This window comes from Triticum aestivum, chromosome 6D (assembly GCF_018294505.1).
Source record: "Triticum aestivum cultivar Chinese Spring chromosome 6D, IWGSC CS RefSeq v2.1, whole genome shotgun sequence".
Lineage (NCBI taxonomy): Eukaryota > Viridiplantae > Streptophyta > Magnoliopsida > Poales > Poaceae > Triticum > Triticum aestivum.
Genome location: NC_057811.1, coordinates 407,470,393 through 407,496,959, shown reverse-complemented (window position 1 = coordinate 407,496,959; position 26,567 = coordinate 407,470,393). Strand labels below are relative to the sequence as shown.

Sequence of the window (26,567 nt, the reverse complement as noted above, 5' to 3'; positions counted from 1 at the left end):
AGTGATCGCCTTTAGATGTTTCAGATGCTGAAGAGTATTTTCCAATTAAATCACAGATGATTTTGAGTTCATCCCATCCTAGATCTCCTCCAGTCACAGGGTCAAGCATGTACATACTATGCTATGCATACTGACACACATGCACCTCCTTGGAATTGTTGATATATATATATATATATATATATATATATATATATATATATATATATATATATATATATATATATATATATAGCAGCCGTCGTTGGCCTAGTTGGAGAACAAATAAGTATTTTAACATAAAGGCATCACATAATTAGTTACAAAATCTGAATACAAAAACTATGCTAGGTCTGCAGTTTTTTTCATGCATCATCTGAGTTTATTGTACTTTATATGCAACAGCAGCCTGAAGCCAAAAGAACACAAAACTGTACAAACTAAAGTAAAAACATGTCCAGATCCTAATAACTTTAAAAGTCTGAGTCCTAATAGAACAATTCAAATAATTAATAGTCAGAAGAGGCTAATTATAATTAAGGTACTTGTATAAGGTACTTAACTGGGCATACATAATATCTAGGATGAAAGAATTTAGATAAGCTGCCAAGGATTCTTCAGTCTATAAATGGCACTCACTTGAATACAAAGCCATGGTTGTCATTGCATAGCTCTAGACCAAATAATAAGGGCATAACCAAAATATTTATGTATTAGTGCATGAACGAAGAGGAAACAAAATAAGCCTATAATGTCCCTATATGCACACCAAATCAGGGCAACAAAAGATCACCCATATGAAAAAAGGAACTACGTGAGTACAAATTTTCAGGAAAACGATAGAATGGTGAGATTCATTGTGTAATAAGGATTATAATATAAGCTCGGTTATGTACATTTGAACAAATCGAAGATTAAGAAAGGGCTACATGCAACAAAAAAAGCTTCCGAAAAGTAGTTTTAATTTTACCTCTATAACAAAGGAAGTACAAAAATGCATTAGTTGGCATTTCCTCCGGGTGACGAATTGCCTGGAAAAAAGATAGCAGTAGATATAATGATGATGTTACTTTCTTGCACAAGCACTAAAACTTCACCAAAAGAGTAAAATATATTGGGAGCATTGAACCTTTATTTTCCCTATAATCCTTGCCCTTGCTTCTAGACTATATGATGGTGGTGCAAGCTAGCCAGCATCTTCAGATTAGTCCATCCAGAAAGTACACCAAAGGTAATAGTTGGATTGACTGTATCATCCCTGAAACATTGTTATCAGAAATTCAGTTGGCACTTAATAGTATATAGAAGTGCAGGAGTTGCTTATCACGCTGACTTAGGACTCACATGCCTTATCTAATCCCTCTCCAAAGCAAACCATCTATCTATGAAAATAGGCAAGAGGTAGGCAAAAATGCTACCAAAGAGTATATGTCAATCTAAACTAAAGCACTACTCACAAGAAACTGAGTATGATAACATGTCGTTGCTCACTCTAATAATAAATAAGTTGTTGGAAAGGAGGGGGGACTATTTTATTTATACAGTTTAGTTTAGTGATTAAGTACAAATAAGGACATGTCCAAACCTGACAGGCACGGCAATCTCAAATCCACCGGGTCAGCTTAGTTAGATCAGGATGAGCAGAAATGAAACACACCATATACATTTTTCCATGCATCAACATATATCCGTGAAAAAAATAGAGAATCGTTTCTACGCATCCACATATACTCACTAAAGAAATAGAGAATAGCAATTGCTCCTCAACTATTTGTTTGCATCCACATACACTCATTAGAAAAACAGAGTAATATGTGCATGTTATATAAGTTAGTTGGCTACCAATCGTACTCCTTTAGGGCACTACCATATGTTAGATTTTAATATAGAAGACATAATATCGGTTCATTTTCTACATGAACTTTCTTGCAAAAATACATGACTTTCTTGTCATATAGGATTCAGGGGGGTCCATATTTAGAAAAAAAGGGATATAAAATAGCCACTATGTTATTCAAAAGTATGCAATGCAAAAGAAAATTAGTCACCAGCCTTTTGCACTAAGTGGAGATCTCTAATAGACTCGCACCATTTGTACAGGGAAAGAGGCTGTTAAGCTGTAGTAAACTATAGAAGATTGCACTACATAGTTCCATTATTAGGTCAATGTATTTTAGAAATCCGTAATCATAGAAACACAACAGACCCGCCTTTGACCTGAGTCTTTAATATGTAGGCCTTTTCCCATTCCTAAACAAAGATCATAACAAAACTGTAGTAATAAGTGTCCCTTGAAGGTCACAATTGTTTTTGTCAATTATTATGATGAGGTTAAACTACAATATTTGTTAGATTTGGACATATTTTACCAAGGCTTATAGGCGCATTGGCACATAGGTACATGCAATTAAAACTTCTGCCCAGCATGAAGAAAGGGGGGATATAATCATGGATGTTGTAGAACATACAAATTGAAAGAGCTAAGACCTCCCAGACTGAACAAAGGGAGGACTTGACACTGCAGAACATACAAACTTCAATAGTTAAGACCTCTGGCTAGCCTAAAGAAAGGGAGAACTTGACCATGGAAGCTGCAGAACATACAAATTGCAGCAAATAGTTCATTAGAAAGAACAGTACGCCGTAGATTAAACAATGCAATGCATGTAGTTAAATCAATCAATATTGGCACGTTCATAGAAACATTTTTCTCTACTGCCCTACAATCATTTTTCAACGCACCTTTTGTCAGTATGAGCAGACAACATCAGCTAAAAGGAATCATACAAATGTAGGTACGATAGTAAATCCAAAGAGTGAACGAATCAGCACTACAACCTATTTCTTGGTTGATTATTCACTATGGAATTAATCAGTTACCCTACATAGATCCATAGTATTTGACGTTGTACGACAACCCTCTATAATGTAAACATCAGACCCATGATTATTTTTGTAGAAACTATCGAAGATTCCTTATGATGCATATTATAAGCCTGAGCTGTAGTTCATGAGCAATCTTAGTGCACTCGTTAAGCAAGCCCATGTTCTTGTACAGGAACACGACAACACTACAAATTAACCACAAAAGGAATAAGATTTCAGAAAAATCGGTAATTTGCAAGTATTGTACAAAGAAAACTGCTGCAGCAGGAGGTTTGTTAGGAAATTAACATGCAATTGAATGAGCTGAAGCACACACAATTTTTTTTGGTGAGTACAGTACCTGCTAGCAGATACAGAGTAGATCATTAAAATTCTCAGATATCACTACCATACTCAATCCCCATGAACAATATATCAGGTAGATTTACATCCTCGAACCTGCACCTCCAGAAACATAAAGAATGTAAGCTTCTAACTATAGCTACTCTCTTGCACACCAAAATAACATAGCCTCCTGCAGAACAACTGAACATGAGTGTAGAGGGAGGGGGGAGAGAGAGAGAGAGAGTACCATTGAATCCATACGTCCATTGTCAGGACCGGGTTTTCGGGATATATTTTTCCAGAAAATGATCCTTGTGCTCACCAGCCCCAGGATTTCTGTTAGCTGATGAGGCACCAACTTGATACAGAAAATTCCAAGCAATGTACATAATATGTAGTACAAGACCATTGTGGCCTATGAGTACAACAAATGGTTTCTAGTGGCTGATGGCGGAAGCAGTTTGTGGTTCATCTGCGTCTATGGGACTCCATTTCCCACAGGAACAGCTGACCAGGATAACTCCTATCTTCGCGAGGCTGCTATCACCTTTGCATGGGTTCCGGGGCTGTCATCGCGGCGCTCCTCTCCATGCAAGAAATCTGGCCAAGACAATAGCCAGGGACAAGTCAGTGAGTACTTTGAATGTACTCGCAAACATCATGAAAACAGGTATAACATAGCAGGTGATAATCATCCACTAAAATAATCCACGATCACTTAGTCAGTCCCAAAATAAAACTCACGATGCACGTAAGCAGGAAATTAAAAATGCACCGATCGGGTGTCTGAAGCGACACCTTGAATGGGTAATAATATAAAGCGTGCCTCAGTCGGGCGTCTGAGCGACGTCACATAAAGGGCTTATATAAAGAAATAACAAACATGCCACAGTCGGGCGTCTGAACGACACCACATAAAGGGCTTATAAGGTAAATAAATAACAAGCATGCCATAGTCGGGCGTCTCAGCGACACCACATAAAGGGCTTATAAGGTAAATAAATAACAAGCATGCCACAGTCGGGCGTCTCAGCGACACCACATAAAGGGCTTGTAAATAAATAACAAGCATGCCACAGTCGGGCGTCTCAGCGACACCACATAAAAGGCTTATAACGTAAATAAATAGCAAGCATGCCACAGTCGGGCGTCTCAGCGACACCACATAAAGGGCTTATAACGTAAATAAATAACAAGCATGCCACAATCGGGCGTCTTAGCGACACCACATAAAGGGCTTATAACGTAAATAAATAACAAGCATGCCACAGTCGGGCGTCTCAGCGACACCACATAAAGGGCTTATAACGTAAATAAATAACAAGCATGCCACAGTCGGGCGTCTCAGCGACACCACATAAAGGGCTTATAAGAGAATAATCGCAGTGAGTAACCAGGAGGTAGAACCGTCCCAGGGATACTCAATAATTCAAATAATGTAAATGGTTAGTCCAGAATAATAATAATCATAATCCTCATTTGTCACAGGTCATAATCAATGTTCTGGTTTAGCAGTTTTTCCTCCGAAGACCGACACTAAGACCGACACTTGACCCATCCCAGACTGTAGTCCTTAACCATGGACACGGCTATTCGAATAGATGTATAATCTCTGCACAGGGTGTACTCTTTACCCACGGGTAACGGATTTCTTTAGTCCGTCGGCACTAATTCCGTCTACGGTCTTTTAATTGAAAACACACCTAACCGCACACACCAGCCTAACTTACCGGTGTCTGGAATCACCCACGACACCCGTTAAGCGAAACTCTAAGTGGGGAGGCTACAACCTCGACTTAGCATGGGATCACAAAATTTATACCGCGCGCAAACTAGGGGAGCTACCCCTTCGGCTACAACCGAAACACCCATGCCCCCGGACCAGGTGGCATGCCTACCGGATGCCTCCGGTATCTTCCACCATGGCCTCTCTGTACGGTGTGTGCTAGGTAAGGGGTTGACAACTTACTGAACCGTACCCTACCTATGGCAGGGACAAGTGGTAGTACGAAACAAGTATGGGGGTTACTGGAACAAGACTCGATCTACGGCCAACTCAGGAGGTTTATGTATTCCCTGCATGGTTAGCATAGCAATGTTCATCTTAGTTTCCCGACAGGGTCACCACCCCTCATGCCCCATCATGCCTTACTGCACATTCTCGCCACAACGAGACGTCAGTCACGGGGTTGTGTTCACCGGAACATAACCTCCTTTCGGACTCCCTCCGAACTATCATCAGGCACATGTGGCATGAGAAGTAGCTACTGTCACCAATGTCACATACATAACAGAAAAGATTTTCACCATGTGCTTATATGCATGAGTATGATTCCACATAAAATAACACCACTCCACATTAGCATAAATGATGGAGTTCTAAAATATTCTAGCAAAACAACACCCAACTTGTATCATATCTGAGTTCAAGATGCTTGCCTTCAAGGTATGGAGGGGTGAGGTGCACTCCAAAACTTTTGAAAGTTATAATCTCTCCTCCAAATTCCTATTTTCAAAAATACTCAAATAACACATACTTTAAAAACAGCGGAAAAATTTGTCCTAGATATTTTTGAAATAAATCTTAAAATAAACTAGGTGGAATTTGAGAGAGGTAGGAAAAAGAATTAATTCGTTTGGGTTTTATTTAAAAGGATATAACCAGTCAAAGTTTCAGTCGAAATCTGATTTTAAAATAAAACAGAAAAGAAAACGTTTCGGACGAAATACGCTTTCGAGAGGGGGACACGTACTTCGGGCTTTACGCCTCCACTTAACCCGCGCGGGCCGACCCGTGGGTCACTGACAGTGGGCCCCTTGGGTCCACTGGTCAGGTTTGACTAGTCGTCCCCGCCTTCCTCTCTTCTGGCCGAACGGAGGCGGAGCTCCGGCGATCGCCGTCGGCGAACGGAGGCTCCTCGCGGGGTTCTGATGGCGGGGATGGATCCACCATTCCAGGGCGGTCCTCCTGGTGGTTGCTAGGCTGGCGGGGGTGGACGGGGTCGCCGGCGACGAGCTCCGTGGCGGACGGTGGTTCTGGTGGATTTGGGTTTCGAGCTACGGTGGCTCCCGATCGAGGCTGAGGTGCTGGGTAGCTCCGCGCGGTCGAGGGGAGGAGGATGGGAGCACGGGAGGGGGGTTAGGGCCTCGGTCTTGGCCGGATTTCACCGGAGTGTGGCGGCGGCCGAAACTGCCGGAGGTGAGGAAGACGACCTCCTCCCGTCGATCGGTGACTGTGGGGGCTCTAGAGAGGAGGTATGAGGCTGCTTGAGGGCCTGGACGAGCTCGGGGGCTCCTTATATAGGCAGTCGAGGTCGGTTCCGACGGCGCCCGTGGATAGGATCGACGGCGAACCGCCGTTCTGTAGCTGCAGGGCGACGTGGCGGCGACGGGCGCTAGTGGACGAGCTCGCGGATAAGCTTGGACTGCTCCAGAGGCGAGCTGGCGAGCGGCTGTGGCTCGGGCGGCACCGTCCATGGCAGGGGCCTGCCGCCGACGCCGGCGTGCCGCCAAGGGGCTTTGACGACGGCGCTGTAGGGCGCCAGGGGGAAGCTTGGAGCGCTCTGGTGTGTGGACGAGGACGGGCGTGGCTCTGCAGGCGAGCAAGGGCCAGGGGCGGGACGCGGTGGCTCGGGTGCACGCACGTGCAAAACGCGCGCTTTGGCCGCGCCCAGAGCACGCACGCCAGGTGCTCGACGTAATGACAACGCGTGATAGAGGACTCCAATCGACATGGGGTTTAACAGTGTGGAGCTATAGACTAGTGTAGAGCCCTGAGACATGCTGGTTAGGCAAAGCAAGCAGGTTCCTAATGTAAACTAGAAATTATGCCAAATCTGGCCATGCACTTAAAGTGCTCGACAGAATGTTATGGGCATCTAGGCATCTCTTGGGGTGGCCATAAACTCCAGATCCTAGTCTCTTTAGATGATAGAGAGGGTGGCAATGTTAGTTGGGCAAAACCAGAAACTTGTTAGTGCAAGTTTTTGAGAAAACCAAATCTGGGCAGAAACTGAAGGCTATAATTGCATGAACCAAAAATACTCCAATGGGTCCACTCTCCTGGAATTAAGGGTTTTGCAGGGTGGACTATAAGCAGGAAAAAGAATCATGGGCAACAGAGCAAACAAAAATAGAGTTGCAGTAGAAAATGCCAAACTGGACCAGAGAGCAAAAGAGGATGATTTGCTCAAATTTTCAAAGAACACTCATGGGTTTTTGCATAAAGTAGAATTATATGCATCTACTGACATCTCCAAACACTTGGAAGAATTTTTAAAGAAATATTTAAATAGGTTGCAGTGCAAAATTATCAACAGGACCAGATTTGAAAATTTGGTGTAGAGCTCAAAATCTCCAATGACCAAAAGATATTTTTGCATAAAAGTGATGTGGAAACATCACATGACATCCCCAAATTTTGGTTGAAATTTTAAAGAAGTATTTGAAAGGGTTACACTCCAAAAGAGGCTCCATAACTTATGAAAAATCATTTTTAGAAGAATAAAGCTCAGGAAAAACAATTATGCAAATAAACCCACTGATAAAAGAAATGTTTTCTTGAGAGGGTATACAAGTCCAATAATATTTTTGGAAGGTTTTCACTTGGGGTAAAACTTCACAATATCAAAGAAAAGAGAGGTTCTGAAATCAAAAGATAAATCCACAAAATAAAAATTTAATTTCCTGGCAAAATTTTAATTAATAAAACAAGGTCAAAATTTTGAGGTGTTACATCCATCCCCACAAACCTGTATCAAAAAGACAGATTCAACAACTATATTTCAACGGCCAACCAAGTGTTTGATAACTGTGGACTGCACATACAAATCAAATGCGCAAATGGTGAGCTCAAAGGATTAGTGCTGCAATCCAAATCTAAGCTGAAAGATGGCATTTCTAATGTTTAAAGTGACAATAGTAGGAGAGATAGTCCGTCGTCGCTGCAAGCAGAGTAGGACGCACCTGCTGGTAGCTAAACGGTGTAGCTACGTGCGTTCTTCACGAGTAAAACTTCCATGCATACATTTTCTGCCAAGAATGGGTTCACAATTGAAATAAACTAAATATGATATTCACTGATTCCGCCTAGATACACGACACTAACCTAGGAAGGAACCTTTAAGGAGATTATGATTGCATAAGTACAGGTACAAATTAATTCCATGAACCAACAATTCGAAGCAAGGATGAACAGATTGTAATGTATACATGTCATGCAAATTTGGAAGCAATATTCAAGAGAGAGAAAATCAAGCCAATTATACCTAGATCGGGTGTGGTCAGTTGTCTCTCAATCTCAGTCAAGGTCTCCCGGTGGCTACGGCAAAGCACAAACACAACTTACGATATCTGTGACATTCCGGTGCCTCGAGGAGACCACATCTGGCCATAGTTGATTAAAACTGATATCATGTTTATGTGAAACATGGAGCTGGTTTAGCAGCAAAGTTCAAACACAACTTACGATATCTATGACATCCCGAATAAAAATCATTAGTATGCTAAATTAGAAAACCAATCACGTGACTGATTGTATGTAATGCATAATTTGAGTCCCTGAAATGGCACATAGAGGCAGCCATCAAGGTCTCCAATACAATCCTAAACCCGCTCATGAAAAATCTAGCCTAAATTTGGATTAGCACACATCTGAAAATTGTTCTTATTCCTGTGCTGCCTCATACAACAGATCTGACCAACCTATAGATCAGTGTGTATAAAATTCTAAAAACAAAGTATGGGGAACAGTGGCACCACCTAAAAAAGAGAGGCGCTCGGTGGGCGAGGTTGTAGAAGTCGAGGGATGTGCAGCTGCTAGCCGATGCTGCCATCACTGTAGGAATCAAACCCGGCCGAACCATAGCTCCCTAAGGGAAAAAATAGGAAGATATGAATTAGAGAGAGGATCTCAATTCACCATGGGGAGTTAGGGAAAGGAGGAAGAAAGAGCTCACCTGTACCGAGAGTCTTCTCCATGAATTGGGGGTTGTCCTCGAGCTATCCTCCCCTGCAGGCTGCCGCCTGGGTGGGGGCTCGACCTAGATTCCTCTCATGTCGGCGTATCGTGCAGCCATCATGTTGCCTATATGCCTGTGTGTGCCGCCTCCACCCTGCTTTAGTGGGAGATGGGAGGAGGAGGAGGAGCGGTAGTGAGGAAGAGAGGATCCGGAAAGAGGAAAAAAAGAGGAGGGCTCACCTAAGGCCGCTGTGCCGACGACAGCAGCTGGAAGATGAGCAGGCGGAGGCGGTCGTGTCCGTGAGGAGGAGCTGCGCCGCCGTTGCTCTACCTCGAGCGTGGGGGCAGTAACCCAAGAGAAGGAGGTAGGAGGGCGGCCGTTGATGAGGCAGGACGTCGGGCGACGAGACGGCGACCGCGGAGGTGGAGAATCCGGGGAGAAGGGGAAAACGAGGGGCGCGGGGCTCGAGGTAGGGAGAGGATTGGTTGCTCGCTAGGTTTTCACCACGACCCCCTCGACCTATCTATCCGCAGTACACACCCCAACGAGATTTACACCCACGCATAAACACACAATCAACGCTTCGTTGCCTGGCTCGTGGCTAACAAGCCCCACTTACCATTGGCCCCTGATGGAGCTGCAAAAGTGCATCACGAATTAGAGAAATAAACGGCTGAGGTAATGCCAGCTGTAAAAACCGTACGAGAGGGATTTCATCGAACGGCCCAGCGGCAATAGCGATCGCAAGTGCTCCAGAATGGTGGGTACTCTACCAAGGTTTATATGTTCAATGGGTGTCACATCAAACAGAGAAACGAGCTTACAATTGCTGGAATGGCATTCACCCGACAGAGCATCAGGTGATGTTTTTCCTCTGTATTTTATTAGCGTATTATTAATTCGTCTGAGAACGATCACTCTGGTCTATGGTATTTTTTTTGCAGGACCATTATTCATTATAAAGGTGTTGCAAAGGGGTGTGCGCCAATATTATTTTTGCACTAGCGCTTGTTCGTGCAGCGCTGCTAGACGGATACGTGTGCAAGTCACCACCCCCGCTACATCAACACACTCGGCTGACTTGACATCCGCACTTGCGGCCGACTCGCCCGCGTCCGTGTCGTTTCCAACGTTGCAATTGACTCGCCGGTCCGCACCGGCTTACAAACGCCGCGGCCGACTCTCTCGTCCGTACCGGCTTACAACGCCGCGGCCGGTTTATTCGTCTGCTCCCGCGGCCGACTCGCCCGTGGTGATCATCAACTCCGTGGTGGATAATTTCTAGCCTAACATATCAAGGTGAAATCTGTCCAATCAATTTTTATTGATATATTTTACTCTTTAAAAGAACAAATTACTCCGGCTGGCGATATTATTTATGCAGGAGCAATTATTCATCACAAAAGCTATGGCCGTGTCATGGATGTATAGCTTGCGCCACCATTATAATGCGCTAGCATCTGACCACACCATCAAGCTCGGTGAATATATCTGCAAGCCGCCATTCTGCACACCAGTTTACATCAACATGATGTGGTTAACTCGCCCGTCCGCACCGGTTTACAACTCCGCAGCCGACTCATATGTCTGTGCCACCTCTGAAGCCGCAGTCGTCTTTACCGTCCGTCTCTCGCGGCCTGGTCTACATCAACACACCGGGCCGCACCTGTCTGCATGAGTTGTTATTGAGTATGAGCACGTCACTGCTTGGGAAGCCCGGTTTTCTTCCAACAAATTGGAGGCAAATTATCATGTATTATCAGCTGCCGTCTGCACTGGATGGCTCAATGGGCAGGCGCACAAGTCGCCGCCACTACAGTTTGGTTAAACTTCAAACAGCCAGCTGGAAGGAACCATTGGCCGAGTTGCTGACACGGCTCATACGGGATCATTTATAAAACCCGCCGCAGTCACCTCAACCTTCTATGGATTCACATCGCGCTATCAACGTCAATGATATACACCTTCTGCTATGGTCAAATATGGAGAATCTCAAGCCAACACCTCGAGTCGTCTTGAGACTCGGGGGCTACAATGGTATGACTCGGCAAAGTTAGCTGGTTTCAATGAATTCAAAAAGTCCGGGTCATTGAAGGGAAAAATAACCCGACCCCGGGGATTACAGCTAGATCGATGAAAATTTAAGGGCCGTTAGAAGACTTCTGGCTCAAAATAAGGATTCTGGTTCAAAATCCAGTTCAAGGACAATCTCTCTCCCACAAAGCACTGAAGCTCTTAATATCCGGTTTAAAATCCGGTTCAAGGAAAATTTATTTACCACAAAGCTTTGAAGCTCTCAAATCCGGTTCAGAATTCGGCTTAAGGTAAATTTACCACTCACAAAGTTTTAAACTTTCAAATCCGGTTTAAGGTTCCAATTTAAAAAGAATTAATCTCTCGCAAGTTCGAGTTCTCAGAAAGATTAAAGGGTGCCAAAAAGGGCTTGCTGCCATGATGTACGGTTCAAACATGGGTATCCCGCTTTACGGCTTATCTTATTATGGTCACTTGGGGGCTTCCTGTTCAAACATAGGTCGTATTTGAACCAAAGAGAACATAGCTGTCGGTACCCTCTTGATCAGCACACTGCCGAGCTCACTAGGGGGCTTCTTGATCGTATTCGAATCATAGCTCAACCCCTTTTTGAGAACCGACGTGGATCGTATTCGAATCAGCGTCGTTAAACAACTCTCAAGGTCATTTGGGGGCTTCCTGTTCAAACATAGGTCGTATTCGAACCAAAGAGAACATAGCTGTCGGTACCCTCTTGATCGGCAACGCCAAAGCCACTGGGGGCTATATGATCGTATTCGAATCTTAGCTTAACCCCTTTGGGACGGTTTTCTGGTCGTATTCGAATCAGAAGCCTCAAAATTTTTGAAGTCTCTTTTTGCAAACAATTTTTTGGATTTTATTTGAAGTTCTTTTGATCATATCTAAAGTGTATATGAGTGGTTTCTATTTAACCCGGCTTGATTTTCAATGATAAATCGCCAACTTATGACAATCATCATCTATTTGGAAGCGTTGGCTTCTAAAGATTGGGTTATCACCCTCACTGCACAGGTCATGAAAACCGGCAGTACAAATTCAATATCACAGTGGTTATATGTGAGATATTGTGACCCGCCCTGCGGCAAACCGCCAAGGGATCTTGTGATCTACTTGTGTGCAGGATAAGACTACATTTGGGTGGTTACCCGCCCTGGCTTTTGACGTTAAGTCGCCAGGGCATATGTTGTTTGAACTCTGTGTAGGATTTACAGAGCTATGGCTTACATAAATGATTAAGTTCAAGCCCATCATCAAAGATTGAAATTGGTGTCTCAAAAGGATTATCAATTCTTGATTTTCTCAAAGGCTATAAGCCGCCGGGTTATAAAAATTCCGGCTTACAATGGAGGCATATTAAATGTTGGAAAATGCCCTAGAGGCAATAATAAATGGTTATTATTATATTTCTTTGTTCATGGTAATTGTCTATTGTTCATGCTATAATTGTGTTATCCGGAAATCATAATACATGTGTGAATACATAGACCACAACGTGTCCCTAGTAAGCCTCTAGTTGACTAGCTCGTTGATCAACAGATAGTCATGGTTTCCTGACTATGGGCATTGGATGTCATTGATAACGGGATCACATCATTAGGAGAATGATGTGATGGACAAGACCCAATCCTAAGCATAGCATATAAGATCGTGTAGTTTCGTTTGCTAGAGCTTTTCCAATGTCAAGTATGTTTTCCTTAGACCATGAGATCGTGCAACTCCCGGATACCGTAGGAGTGCTTTGGGTGTGCCAAACGTCACAACGTAACTGGGTGACTATAAAGGTGCACTACGGGTATCTCCGAAAGTGTCTGTTGGGTTGGCACGGATCGAGACTGGGATTTGTCACTCCGTGTGACGGAGAGATATCTCTGGGCCCACTCGGTAATGCATCATCATAATGAGCTCAATGTGACTAAGGCGTTAGTCACGGGATCATGCATTGCGGTACGAGTAAAGAGACTTGCCGGTAACGAGATTGAACAAGGTATTGGGATACCGACGATCGAATCTCGGGCAAGTAACATACCGATTGACAAAGGGAATTGTACACAGGATTGATTGAATCCTCGACATCGTGGTTCATCCGATGAGATCATCGTGGAACATGTGGGAGCTAACATGGGTATCCAGATCCCGCTGTTGGTTATTGACCGGAGAGGCGTCTCGGTCATGTCTGCATGTCTCCCGAACCCGTAGGGTCTACACACTTAAGGTTCCGTGACGCTAGGGTTGTAGAGATATGAGTATGCGGAAACCCGAAAGTTGTTGGGAGTCCCGGATGAAATCCCGGACGTCACGAGGAGTTCCGGAATGGTCCGGAGGTGAAGAATTATATATAGGAAGTCCAGTTTCGGCCACCGGGAAAGTTTCGGGGGTTATCGGTATTGTACCGGGACCACCGGAAGGGTCCCGGGGGTCCACCGGGTGGGGCCACCTGTCCCGGAGGGCCCCATGGGCTGAAGTGGGAAGGGAACCAGCCCATAGTTGGCTGGGGCGCCCCCCATGGGCCTCCCCCTGCGCCTAGGGTTGGAAACCCTAGGGTGGGGGGGCGCCCCACTTGACTTGGGGGGTAAGTTACCCCCCTGGCCGCCGCCCCCCCATCCAGATGGGATCCTGGCCGCCCCCCCCTCCCAGGGGGCCTGTATAAAGGGGGGAGGGAGGGCAGTAGCATTACAGCCTTGGGCGCCTCCCTCCTCCCCTGCTACACCTCTCCCTTTCGCAGAAGCTCGGCGAAGCCCTGCCGAGACCCGCTACGTCCATCACCACGCCGTCGTGCTGCTGGATCTCCATCAACCTCTCCTTCCCCCTTGCTGGATCAAGAAGGAGGAGACGTCGCTGCACCGTACGTGTGTTGAACGCGGAGGTGCCGTCCGTTCGGCACTCGGTCATCGGTGATTTGAATCACGGCGAGTACGACTCCGTCAACAACGTTCATTGGAACGCTTCCGCTCGCGATCTACAAGGGTATGTAGATGCACTCCTTTCCCCTCGTTGCTAGTATACTCCATAGATGGATCTTGGTGAGCGTAGGAAAATTTTAAAATTCTGCTACGATCCCCAACATTAAATTGCCATCAGCCAAGAGCCGCTGGGTATTTAAACTCCGGGTTTACTTATCAACAGATGAGGTATTCAAAGTCGCTTTGGCGCAATGGCTATTATTTTATCAATGGATATGATTTATTCTACAATGGAAGGAATAGTCCTGAGTCGCTGCAGGCTTACGACCCGACACTTGGGGGCTACATTATTCAAATTGATATTACATCGAATATGCAAGTCCCATGTCACTGCCAGCATGTACCATGGCACTTGGGGGCTAATGTAAAGTCACTTTTTGTTCAACTTATTGAAAATCCGACTCATCACATTGTAATGAGCCGGCCCTTGGGGCTACCAATTGCTCCTGTCAACAATTCAAGGTACACAAAGTCTTAATCCATTATATTGAAGAATCCATTGCTCAGTTGGTAAAGCACAAAGCTCTTAACCTTGTGGTCGTGGGTTCAAGCCCCATGATGGGAGTTAAATCATATGATGTTATTTTGAATGAAGTTTATATAAAGTCCCGCTCAGTATTATCTTACTGAGCCGGCCCTTGGAGGCTACATGTTGCTGTTCAAATCTACATGATCATATTTATAAAGTCCCTGCTCATTATTGCATAATGACCCGGCCCTTGGGGGCTACACTGGTTGAAGTTTTTATGAGCATAAAGCAGTTACAAGTCCCAGATTGCTGCAAGCATGACAACCCGACACTTGGGGGCTACATGTGTGGAATATTCAGTTTATGACTAATGATTGAGATGAACAAACCGGATTTCTTCAAAGGTTGCAACACTTATATTGGAGCAAGTCTTAAGCTATCACTATGTTCTCCTCTTAAGACTTGGGGGCTACAGGTATTATGCATATAAAGGAGGAACATCTTCAAATTATCAGTTTTGAGCAAATCAGGAAGATCAATTACATGACCCGGTGTCAACAACAATTATGACCTGACATCGTCTGTTTTATAACCCGGCAATTTTGGTAATGATAAACCGGCAAGTTTTACATCTTCAAGCCGGCTGAATATCAGATGAGTATTTGAAGACCAATATTTTTTAAGCCGGTACTTTGGAAGCCGACTCAAGTGGATTATTCTTCACAATATTTTTCAGTGAGAAACCAACATCAGCAAATTGAGTATGAAGCTGGCTTATTGACCCAGATTTTCTAGATGAAGGAAATGACAATTGGACTTAAGGATAATCAGGTCCCAGCTCAGGAGAATATTTAACCCGGAGCACAACCTGTCAAATTTGTTCTTGAGTTATTTTGCAGGATCAGTTTAACATGGATAAATCCAAATTAAACTGGGGGCTAATGTCGGGGATATACCCCGTGGTATGACCCGGTCGGAAGTATGACCCGGGCGGGCTTGGCGCTTCACCGATGACCCGCCGGAGGACTGGCGACTCACGGGTCTGGCGGCTCACTGGTTAGACGACTCATGAGCCTGACGACTCACGGATGGCCCTAACGGCGGGTCAGATAGAAGACTAGGCCCAAGGCCCAGAAGGCCGGCTCATGTTATGGTGGGTCGGTTTACGAGGAAAGGCATAAGGAGTTTTCCCTTAAGGGGGCAGACTAGGATTCCACTTGTAATAGACTAGTCCTAATCCTAATAGGACTCCACATGTAAACCCGCCCCTTCAACTTATATAAGGAGGGGCAGGGCTCCCCAAGAGGGAGAAGGAACAAGCAATAATCTCTAGGGCTAGACACAAAGGGGGAGCCGGCTTATGCGGCGACTCTCTCATGAGCATAATGAGATCTAGCCACAAACAGCATGTAGGGCTATTACCGGATGATGTTTCCCGGGGCCCGAAGCTGTCTAAATCCTTGTCTTGTGTTGCGTCTCTCGATTCCGCTCAACCCCTCTCAAGCTACTACAAAGATGCGTTGGCCTCGCGACTAAGTCCTCACACTAAGGACATCTGCCGTGACAATTCTACGACATCGGGGAAACTTGAGGCCTGGTTTTAGTTGTATGGACTGCTCATCCGGTGTGCCCTGAGAACGAGATATGTGCAGCTCCTATCGGGATTTGTCGGCACATTCGGGCGGCTTTGCTGGGCTTGTTTTACCATTATCGAAATGTCTTGTAAACCGGGATTCCGAGACTGATCGGGTCTTCCCGGGAGAAGGTTTATCCTTCGTTGACCGTGAGAGCTTATAATGGGCTAAGTTGGGACACCCCTGCAGGGTATTATCTTTCGAAAGCCGTGCCCGCGGTTATGAGGCAGATGGGAATTTGTTAATGTCCGGTTGTAGAGAACTTGACACTTGACTTAATTAAAATACATCAACCGTGTGTGTAGCCATGACGGTCTCTTTTCGGCGGAGTCCGAGAAGTGAACACGGTTCGGATTATGCATGAACGTAAGTAGTTTCAGGATCACTTCTTGATCATTTCTAGCTTCGCGACCGTTGCGTTGCTTCTCTTCTCGCTCTATTTTGCGTATGTTAGCCACCATATATGCTTAGTGCCTGCTGCAGCTCCACCACATTACACCATCCTTTCCTATAAGCTTAAATAGTCTTGATCTCGCGGGTGTGAGATTGCTGAGTCCTCGTGACTCACAGATTCTACCAAAACAGTTGCAGGTGCTGACGATACCAGTGCAGATGACGCAACCGAGCTCAAGTGAGAGTTCGACGAGGAACATGGTCGTTACTATGTTTCGTTTCCTGATGATCAGTAGTGGAGCCCAGTTGGGATGATCGGGGATCTAGCATTTGGGGTTATCTTATTTTCATTTGGATTTGATCGTAGTCGGTCTATGTGTGGATTTTGGTTGATGTATGAATTAATTTATGTATTATGTGAAGTGGCGATTGTAAGCCAACTCTCGTTATCCCATTCTTATTCATTACATGAGATTGTGTGAAGATGACCCTTGTTGCGACAATACCTATAATGCGGTTATGCCTATAAGTCGTGCCTTGACATGTGGAAGATATAGCCACATCGTGAGCATTACAGATGGTGACTCAATGCATAGGAATGACAATAGTGCTCCCCAACTTGCTTCCTTACATGGGTCCTGCCGCGCTACTCGGCAAAAGCATTTTAGATAACTACAGGTGGTGAGTTCACCTTGTATTTCAGATATGGTGGTGCTTAGTGATCATGGGAGTACCCTGCGCCTTGTGCGGACGGTCATGGATCGAGGAGCAGTATGCCCGTTTCGCCACACACCTCGGGATGATGGGTATGTGTGTTTTCTTCTTGTCTCACGGCCACCAATACAGTTTCTTTGATTCAGAGTTTCTGAGATGAACTAATGGTTATGTGATAATAGATACTCCCTCCGTCCGAAAAAATTTGTCCCTCAAATAGATCTATCTAGCACTAAACATCCATTTGATGGACAAGCTTGGGTGCTAGATACATTTATTCGAGGGACAAGTTTTTTCGACGGAGGAAGTATCATCGTGAACATTATCATGTTCTCTCACTGGATACTGGCCGCCAATGCCCTGTACACCATGTGGACTTTCCTAGGGTTGGCAGGCCTCTGCTTCCTCGGGTATTGGATACGGGTACGAATTCTTGCCTCTCTTGCTCTTTATACTGACATTTGCGAAATTTGTACTAACCCTTTTGCATGAATGTCAAAATGCACTGTTGTATGTTAGGTGAGGTATAAGCAACTAGGAGAACAAGCAGCAAGCAGGCACTGGAAGCTGCTTTCATGCAAGAAGATACACCGTCGGCAATCAAACGACAAATGTGTGCTCTTCTCAATTTTGAATGTGGCCGCAAGGGTTTAAGCTTCGGGCTTCCTTGAAATGAATGCGTGATACCGATGCATGTAGTTGGATCCATGGAAACTTGTCTTTTGCTTTTTCTCTCTTGAAGGCAAGCTATAAACTGCTTATGTGAATTCTTTACTTTTTCTAGATAATTGAAGTACACTCGGACCCCCGATTTCTGTCAAACTCGGTTTGAACCGCCTTTAACTTGCCCACCACTTAAACATATGCATAACATGATAATTAGGCATCACTGTTACCTGACACCGAAAGCCCCGAGACTAAGTGCAGTAGAGTTGACACCCCCATTGCAAATCTGAGATAGCAGAATGATGACAAATATAATGGAACAATGTAGGTTCTGTATGCAAACGGTTCACTACAAGATTTTCTAGGATATGATTCAATACAAAATGAATGTATGCTTTACCCCTCATAACGCAAATTTTACACTGAAAAGTTCCTGTTAATCACTGACGGAGTAGGTGTCTGCATATCTTCATGTGTTAAGCACCAAAAGAATCCTGCCGGCACGAGAGAAAGGATCAAAAGAAGTATCATTGTAAAGTTGTCCTGCAATTCTTGATTCTGGTACACAAATCGCACCACCAAGAGCCAAACCGCCCATGCGATGCCACCTGTGAGTGTAAAACCCTGGGAAATCATGGTAAATCTGTCAGAGCGCATACATAATCGCGCACCACTCGATGAGATTTAGCGGTGCCGATTCCCATCATCATACATAACCCACGAGCTGAATAGCTAACGAGTAAATTCAGGCATTGAGTATGTACGGTTCAACCACTGAATATCTGATAGTACGTCTGTGAACTCTGCAGAGCTAGTAGATAAGAGGATCGACCAAGGAAGGAGATGTACTATTACGTACCCTAATGAAGATTGACCAGAATTTTATCTGGGCGGCGGTCCGCCGTGGTCGCCATCCTTCTTCCATCCCGCGGAAGGAAAGGTCCTCCTGGATCGCTGGAGTTCCCGGCTGCAACAGTGGAGCAGAGCGAGATTGGTCGCGTTGACGGGACGATTTCATCAGAAGCAGGTGACGACCGGCTGAAAACGGGAATCCAGCCATGGATGGAGCCCGCCGGCGCCTGACGTCAAGTCGTCAAGAGAGGAGATTTTATGGTTTCAGATAGGTCGACGAGGAGTCTTTCTTGTAGAGAGAAGAGAGGTCGTCCTCGGCTTGACTTCATGGTTTCTATAATTGATCTTGTTTCGGCTTTCATTTCTTTTTTCAAAATCGGAGGAGTCCAAATGCCTCTATCAATTACAGTAATTAAGAATTTCGCATTTTTTTACAGTAATTAAGAAGAATATAATTGTCCAACGAATTAACAAAAAATTGAGTGAAAACCGTTACAATAAACACAAGTCACACCCATGCAACATGACCGTCCATGTTGCACCACCGGACGGCATGGACACCGAGGCACACTTAACACATGCCGCTGAGAAGAAATATGATGTCGAGGTCGGAACAAGTGTCATCATCATATTTATCTCGTGGCAAGTCACTCAATTTCACCATCGACCCTACACCAAAAAAAAAATCACCATAGACAATCATGAAGTGGGTTCTCTTCTCATCACGAAAGCCACACAAGAATCCACACCGTCCCATGCCAAATAGCCGGACACCCCGCTAGTAGCTAGGCATCTCTGATTCGAAGGCGAGCAATGGAAGACAAATATGCAATGTCTGTGTGCCGCATAGGATCACCACCACTAGGTGCCCATCACCTGTCATTGTCACTGCCTAGACGACACCACCATAGCCCCTGATTGCACAACAACCAAAAAAAAGCACGGAGACCCGCAAACCCACCGGAAACCCGACTACCATAAACCTTGTCGCGGCTCAAGCACCGCTCAACACCGTTGTAGTTGTTGCACAAGGCACCACGCCAACTCCACATCGTCTGACGGACACCTGCCAACCGCGATGTCACACACATCGAATCCTAGGTATGCGCAAGAAGGTTAGGTCTTTTTGAGAATACGCACCAAAGGGAAGGGCTACATGGGAGACAACGTTGTTTGACCCTACCGTTGTTGAGGGATTTACATAAGTCCTAGCAGTGGTACTAGAGGGAGTGCCTGGAATTTATAGTCAAGGAGACGTCTTGTTAGGAGACCACACATAACACAAAGTCACACGACATACACAGGTTCAGGCCCCCAATGCGGGTAAAAGCCTGACTTCCCCCTTTAGTATTTTTCCTTACACATGTGGAAACACGAAGCGGATGAGGGCAGCGACGCTAGGGTTTTTCCCAAGCAGCTCCTGAAGCGACACATGCAATAGGGTGGTTTTTTCCCCTCGCGTTGAACTTTTTCACTTGAACATCTATGCATAATGTGACAATTAGGCACTGAAGGCATCACTGTTACCTAACATCAAAAGCTCCATGCAGTAGAGTTGACATGCCCCATTGCAAATCTGAGTACCATGACCTTACCTCCGTAAGGGCAACTCTAACCGATCCCCTATCTGGCACTAAGGGAGGATAAATTCGGTTATCCTCCCTTACGCCGCACCTAGCCGATCCCCTAAAATGATTAGTGGAGGATATATTATCCTTCTCCGTCGCAAAAAAACCCCGATCTCCCTAAATATCCTCACCGCACGCCCGGCTGAGGAATAGTGGCGCCTCCTCTCCCGCCTCCTCTTTCCCGCCACAGCCGCCTCCACGCCCTGCCACTGCCACCGATGACCGAACCACCCACCAGAATGGATACCCTGGACCCCGCCAGCCACCGTCGCTGCCGGAAACGACCCTCGTGCCGCCGCCCGCGCTGAAGAAGAGCTTGGGGATAAAAAAATCGATCGGGTTCAAGCTCCGGCTCCAACCGTGGCAAAGGCTGCCGGGGTGGAAAGCCCTTCTTCGGTGATGGTGCGCCGCCCTCCTACTGCTCCCCCCGCATCCAAACGAGCAAGAAAACCAATGGCGGTGGCACGGTCCCTCGCCGAGGGGGCCGCGAAGAGGAAGAAGAAAAATGCCACAACGGCGTCCCGCCCACGGCTGGCACCTCGTGCATCGTCTTTGGCGACACCTTCCAGCACTGCTCCAGCGCGTCTGATGGCGGCAGCCGGCAAGAAAGGTCACGACCACCAAGTGTTCGACGTAATGCCCACAAGGTAAAAACTTCAACATTTTGGCCGGCCGGTGATTGTTGGTAGCTGATGGTGATGTACTTTGCTTGTTTTGTTGTTGTAGTGCGGAGATGAACACACCTGAATTTTTAGCATCTTTGGAGTTTGTAACATCCCGAGAATCATGCCACAGTAATGTCCCCTCTAATCTTGCCAAGTCATCATGTTTCTCAAGCTTAAGTGCCACTTGCTCAAATTCAAACCCAAATTCAAATTTAAATTGAAAGTCAAATTTCTATTTCTTCAAATTGTCCAAGAAAAATGTTCATTGGGTTGAAAATAATAACTAAGTATTTTAATGTATAAAACAATATTATTTTAAATACTAAATTACCCCTAACCGATTTAAATCAGTGCCCAAAACAGCCACTTTGCATTTAATAAAAAATCAAATGAGTTCAAATATTACCCCAACCATTTTATAACAGTGCCAAATATTGCATGGTATTTATTGAGCCAAATCCCATATTTTTAAAAAGTCATTTTGTACCCAAACAATTAGCAACTGAGAGAGTTAAAAAAACATAAAAAAGAAATTAGAAAGGCCAGAGATGCACTGCACTGCTGGGCTTCAAGTCAAACAGGACCGACCTAGCCCACACCGGCAACCTCTTCTACCTCTGTTCATCAGGGGCTCGGTGGCCGTCGTGCAGCTGCCCACGGCCATGGATGGCCACGCGGCGGCCATCCGCACCCCTGCCCCGCCTACAAGTCAACCCAACGTCCCTCCCGAACCCTAGCTCGCCTCCCCTCGCGCCCCCATCTTCCTCTCCCTCTGGATCCACCGGAAAGTATCCCAACCATTTTTTTTTCGAGGGTAGGCTAGAGCCTGTTTAAGCCTAGCTACTGGACTCGCCTTTGCCTGAATGTGAAAATAAGAAATTTCAGGAGCGAACTCAAAAGAAGTTGAAGAATTTCAACACAGGTTTTAGCTAGCTCTTCAGCAACCTACAGTAGGAACCAGCCCCCGTTAGTGGCATGCAGTAGATTTCCCATAAGAAAGAAGCAGCCACACGAGTTAAAAGTTAAGAATTGCTATAGCTGAACCATGAGTTTGCATCTAAACTGGCAAGTGTCGCTGTGTATCCGTAACATAAGTTGTAAATCATCAGTTCCCTTGCTAATGAAGACAAACCTCTACTGTTTTGCCATGTCAAAACCGGCCCTCTAATCAGAGGGCACTGGTAATTTCTATAAACGAGGGGTGTGCAGACTGAGTTGCAGCAACGGAACAGCAAACAGTCAATAGATTGTATTCTTTTATTAGCTCATCGGCTCGTGAACTGTTCCGTGGAGTCAAGTTACCAATGGTAACAAGCTGAAAATCTGAAGAATCATACTAGAATTTTTGCTTTTTATTAGTGATAATTGGTCTAAAAGATAGTAACAAAGTTTGCAGCAAGGTACCTTACTGTATTGAAACAGTATCCTTGTGTTCATTTTCTTCCTCTCAGCTGCCTCCCTCCTCATGAACCAAGGATTCAGCTTGTGGTACTGCTTGCTGTAAGCAAAGCCTGTAACATGACATAGAAGTATACATATAAACTTGCAGTAGCTATAGTAATCGCTTTGCTGTTCTGTCTTGGCTTAGAAACATGTGGATGATCAGGTGGAAACCATTTCGACACAATGCTAGAAGTTGCGTCAGTATGCAGGCGAAACAACATACCCAAAATCATAGCAAGCAAACCAATCCCTGAGCCCCTCAACGGGCCCCGATTCCATCCAACATCAAACAGGCTGAAGCCCCGCCCTTTTACCTCACCAATTCTTCCCTCCCCTTGCCTCCCAGCAAGATCACCCGTCCGTAACCGCCGTCCCCAGCCGCCACCCCTCCGGCAAGAGCCGAGCGACCACCTGATAAATCCTCCCGCCCCCGTTGAGAACACAGTAACCGCTCTCCTCATCATCCCCTTCCCCCCTCCGCCCCCGCAGCAAGAAACCAAGAACTTGGTTGGTAGAAACATTTGGTAAAATTCTAACAATCTGAATTATAATGTGATCATAGATATATGTGGTGAGGACATACATTAAAATTAAACCATAACCAATATATTGATATAAACAATTTCATGACAGTTTCCTTATCACATCACGATTAGATGCAAAAGATAGACAGAGGAAACATTGCAATATTCTATCCTCTAATGAACAGCATCTTCTACACTTTGCTCCCCTGAAAAAAGCATCTTCCACTATCCTGGGCATCTTCTAATGAACAGCATTTTTCGTAGATGTTTTTCTTTTGAGGGTTACTCTGAAGTACTGGATAATCAGCTGGAGTAACATTGCCATATTGTCGTTGACTATAGCAGGACTGTTCGCCGCCATGGGGCAACTGGCTCACTATCCAGACCTTCTCACTCGGCGGGTCCCTGTGCCTGCTCCCTTACATGGGTCCGGCTGCGCTGCTGAGTGACGCTGCCCACTATGATATTGATTACAGATGGTGGGTTCAGCTTGCTTTTCAGATATGGTGGTGCTTGGTTATCGTGGGCGTGCCCTGCGCCTTGTGTTGCCGGCCAAGGATCGAGCGAATCTATGCCCGTATTTCCGCACACCTCGGAATGCTGGGTATGTATATTTTCCTCTGCTCTTCTTGTCTCACTGCCACAAATGAAGATTGTTTGATTGGGAGTAATGGTTTTGTTACTGTTAAAACAGGTATTACTGTGAATGCCCTTTTCTTCTGTCATTGGATGCTGGCCGCCGTTGCCACGAAGCTGATGAAGCTCTTTCTGGGTGGTGCCGTTGCCTACTTCCTGTTCTATTGGATACGGGTATGACTTCCTCCTTGTACTCCACATTTACAGGATTGGCAACTTATGCATGGACTTACAGAATTGGTAACTTATGCATGGCTTCAACTGCAGTGTTGTGCGGTTGGAGAGGTCTGAGCAACCAGGAAACGGGGGAGGGATCCTGTATATGTCCAGTTTTGAAGATGGCGACAGAGAGTTGAATCTTCCGGCTTCTTTTACATGAATGCGTGATACACTGATACCTGCATATGTTCAGTTTTAAAGATGAACATGAATGTTTGATACTGAAACCGTGTGACGATGTAGTCAGCTAATCTCTAGTTTTCCATGCTTTTGGACTTATGGTCATGGAAACCTGCCTTGCCTTATTTTCTCTTCAAGGCAAGCTGGAACTGCTTATGTAAATTCATTCATTTTTCTCACTTAGAAATATCCAGATCCTATATCATTGTTATGGTTTCACCCGTGCCACCTCTGGAGCCACACGGGCAACGGGGCGGAAGTTTTTTTCCCCTTGTTTTCAACTTTTTCAGTTGAACATATTTTTTAGATCAACAGGGAGAGAGTTCAGTCGAACATACGTATAACGTGACAAGTAGGCACTGAAGGCATCACCATTACCTAACATCAAAGCCTCTAAGACTAAATGCCTAAATGCAGTAGAAATTGACACCCCCATTGCAAATCTGAAAACCAGTGTCCATGGAAACCGCCTTGCCTTATTTTCTCTTCAAGGCAAGCTAGAATTGCTTATGTAAATTCATCATTTTTTTCCCTTTGAAATTCTAGATCCTCGATTATTGTCCAACTCGCTTTCAACTTTCTTTTTAACTGGAGTCTAATAACCTCTATCAATTATCAATTAACTAAAAAAGAGAAGAATTGTGCAATGAATTAACCCAATCCTCGATCATGAAAACTTTCAACTTTTTAACTGGAGCCCATGACGGCAGGTTCCACGTGCCGCCCCCATTCCCACCTCGCTCCAAATCCTGCAATACAAGGGGTGCCGGTGGCGGCAGGCCTTGCCGCGTGTCACTCGCCAGGCCTGCCACCATGGTAGTTTCGTCGATTGCATTTGAAGGTGGTCTTTTCTTTCATTACACACGCGCATGTGGTTTATAATGCAAAATAATCGACGCGGGCGACGGGGTGGAATTTTTTTTGCCCCTCGCTTTGAACTGCTTGACAGTTAGGCACCGAAGGCATCACTGTTACTTTACATCAAAAGCTCTAAAGACTAAGAGCATCTCCAGCCGTTCGGCCCCCCAGGGCGCCGAAAAAGAGCGGCCTGGGGGTGCGCCGGCGATAAACTCGGCGCTGGGGGCGGTTCGGCACCCAGCCGTCGCCCCCCCGGTCGCCCCCAGGCGCCGTATTCAGCCCAGCTTTCGGCCCAAAAACGGCCCGATATCTGCGTGAATCGGCCCATATTCGGTGCGGTTCGGCGTGTTTCGGCGTTAATTTTTGCATACAAATATATAAATCAATTATTTCGTCACATAGTTCGGCGTGTTCAACAAATAGTTCACTACAAATTATATAGTTTAACAAATAAAAACTCAAGTTTCATCGCACGTCATTCCCAGCCTCGCCCTTGAGCCTCCATAGGTGCTCCACCAGATCCTGCTGCAGCTGATGATGCACCTGTGGGTCTCGGATCTCCTGACGCATACTGAGGTAGGCAGTCTAGGTTGCCGGTAGCTGGTGATCAACTTCGGCTAGAGGGCCTTGCCTGTAGTATGGTTCAGTGTCAAACACTGGGTCTTCGTGCTCGCTTTCGATGATCATGTTGTGCAAGATGATACAACAAGTCATGATCTCCCACATTTGATCTTTTGGCCAGGTCTGAGTGGGGTACCGGACAACAGCAAATCGAGATTGGAGCACACCAAATGCCCGCTCGACATCCTTCCTGCAAGCTTCCTGAATCTGCGCAAACCAGGCGTTCTTGCCTCCTGGCACAGGGTTTGAGATGGTCTTCACAAATGTCGACCATCTCGGATAGATGCCATCAGCTAGATAGTACCCCTTGTTGTTGTTGGAAATATGCCCTAGAGGCAATAATAAAATGGTTATTATTATATTTCCTTGTTCATGATAATTGTCTATTGTTCATGCTATAATTGTGTTATCCGGAAATCGTAATACATGTGTGAATACATAGACCACAACATGTCCCTAGTGAGCCTCTAGTTGACTAGCTCGTTGATCAACAGATAGTCATGGTTTCCTGACTATGGACATTGGATGTCATTGATAACGGGATCACATCATTAGGAGAATGATGTGATGGACAAGACCCAATCCTAAGCATAGCACAAGATCGTGTAGTTCGTTTGCTAGAGCTTTTCCAAATGTCAAGTATCATTTCCTTAGACCATGAGATTGTGCAACTCCTGGATACCATAGGAGTGCTTTGGGTGTGCCAAACGTCACAACGTAACTGGGTGGCTATAAAGGTGCACTACGGGTATCTCCGAAAGTGTCTGTTGGGTTGGCACGAATCGAGACTGGGATTTGTCACTCCGTATGACGGAGAGGTATCTCTGGGCCCACTCGGTAATGCATCATCATAATGAGCTCAATGTGACCAAGTGTTTGGTCACGGGATCATGCATTACGG

The 26,567-nt window shown here is 45.4% G+C and overlaps 2 long non-coding RNA genes across 2 annotated transcripts; both read right to left on the bottom strand.

The window, feature by feature from the left end:
• Positions 1–244: 244 nt before the first annotated feature.
• Positions 245–3,762, bottom strand: LOC123141777 (uncharacterized). Its single transcript, XR_006470414.1, has 3 exons — positions 3,437–3,762; positions 1,109–3,303; positions 245–1,010 (listed from the first exon to the last, which is right to left on the bottom strand). It is a non-coding gene; the product is annotated as an uncharacterized lncRNA (long non-coding RNA).
• Positions 3,763–7,827: 4,065 nt separating this feature from the next.
• LOC123141775 (uncharacterized) lies at positions 7,828–9,650 on the bottom strand. The gene is made up of 3 exons (XR_006470413.1): positions 9,389–9,650; positions 9,147–9,302; positions 7,828–9,059 (listed from the first exon to the last, which is right to left on the bottom strand). It is a non-coding gene; the product is annotated as an uncharacterized lncRNA (long non-coding RNA).
• Between the last annotated feature and the right edge of the window lie 16,917 nt (positions 9,651–26,567).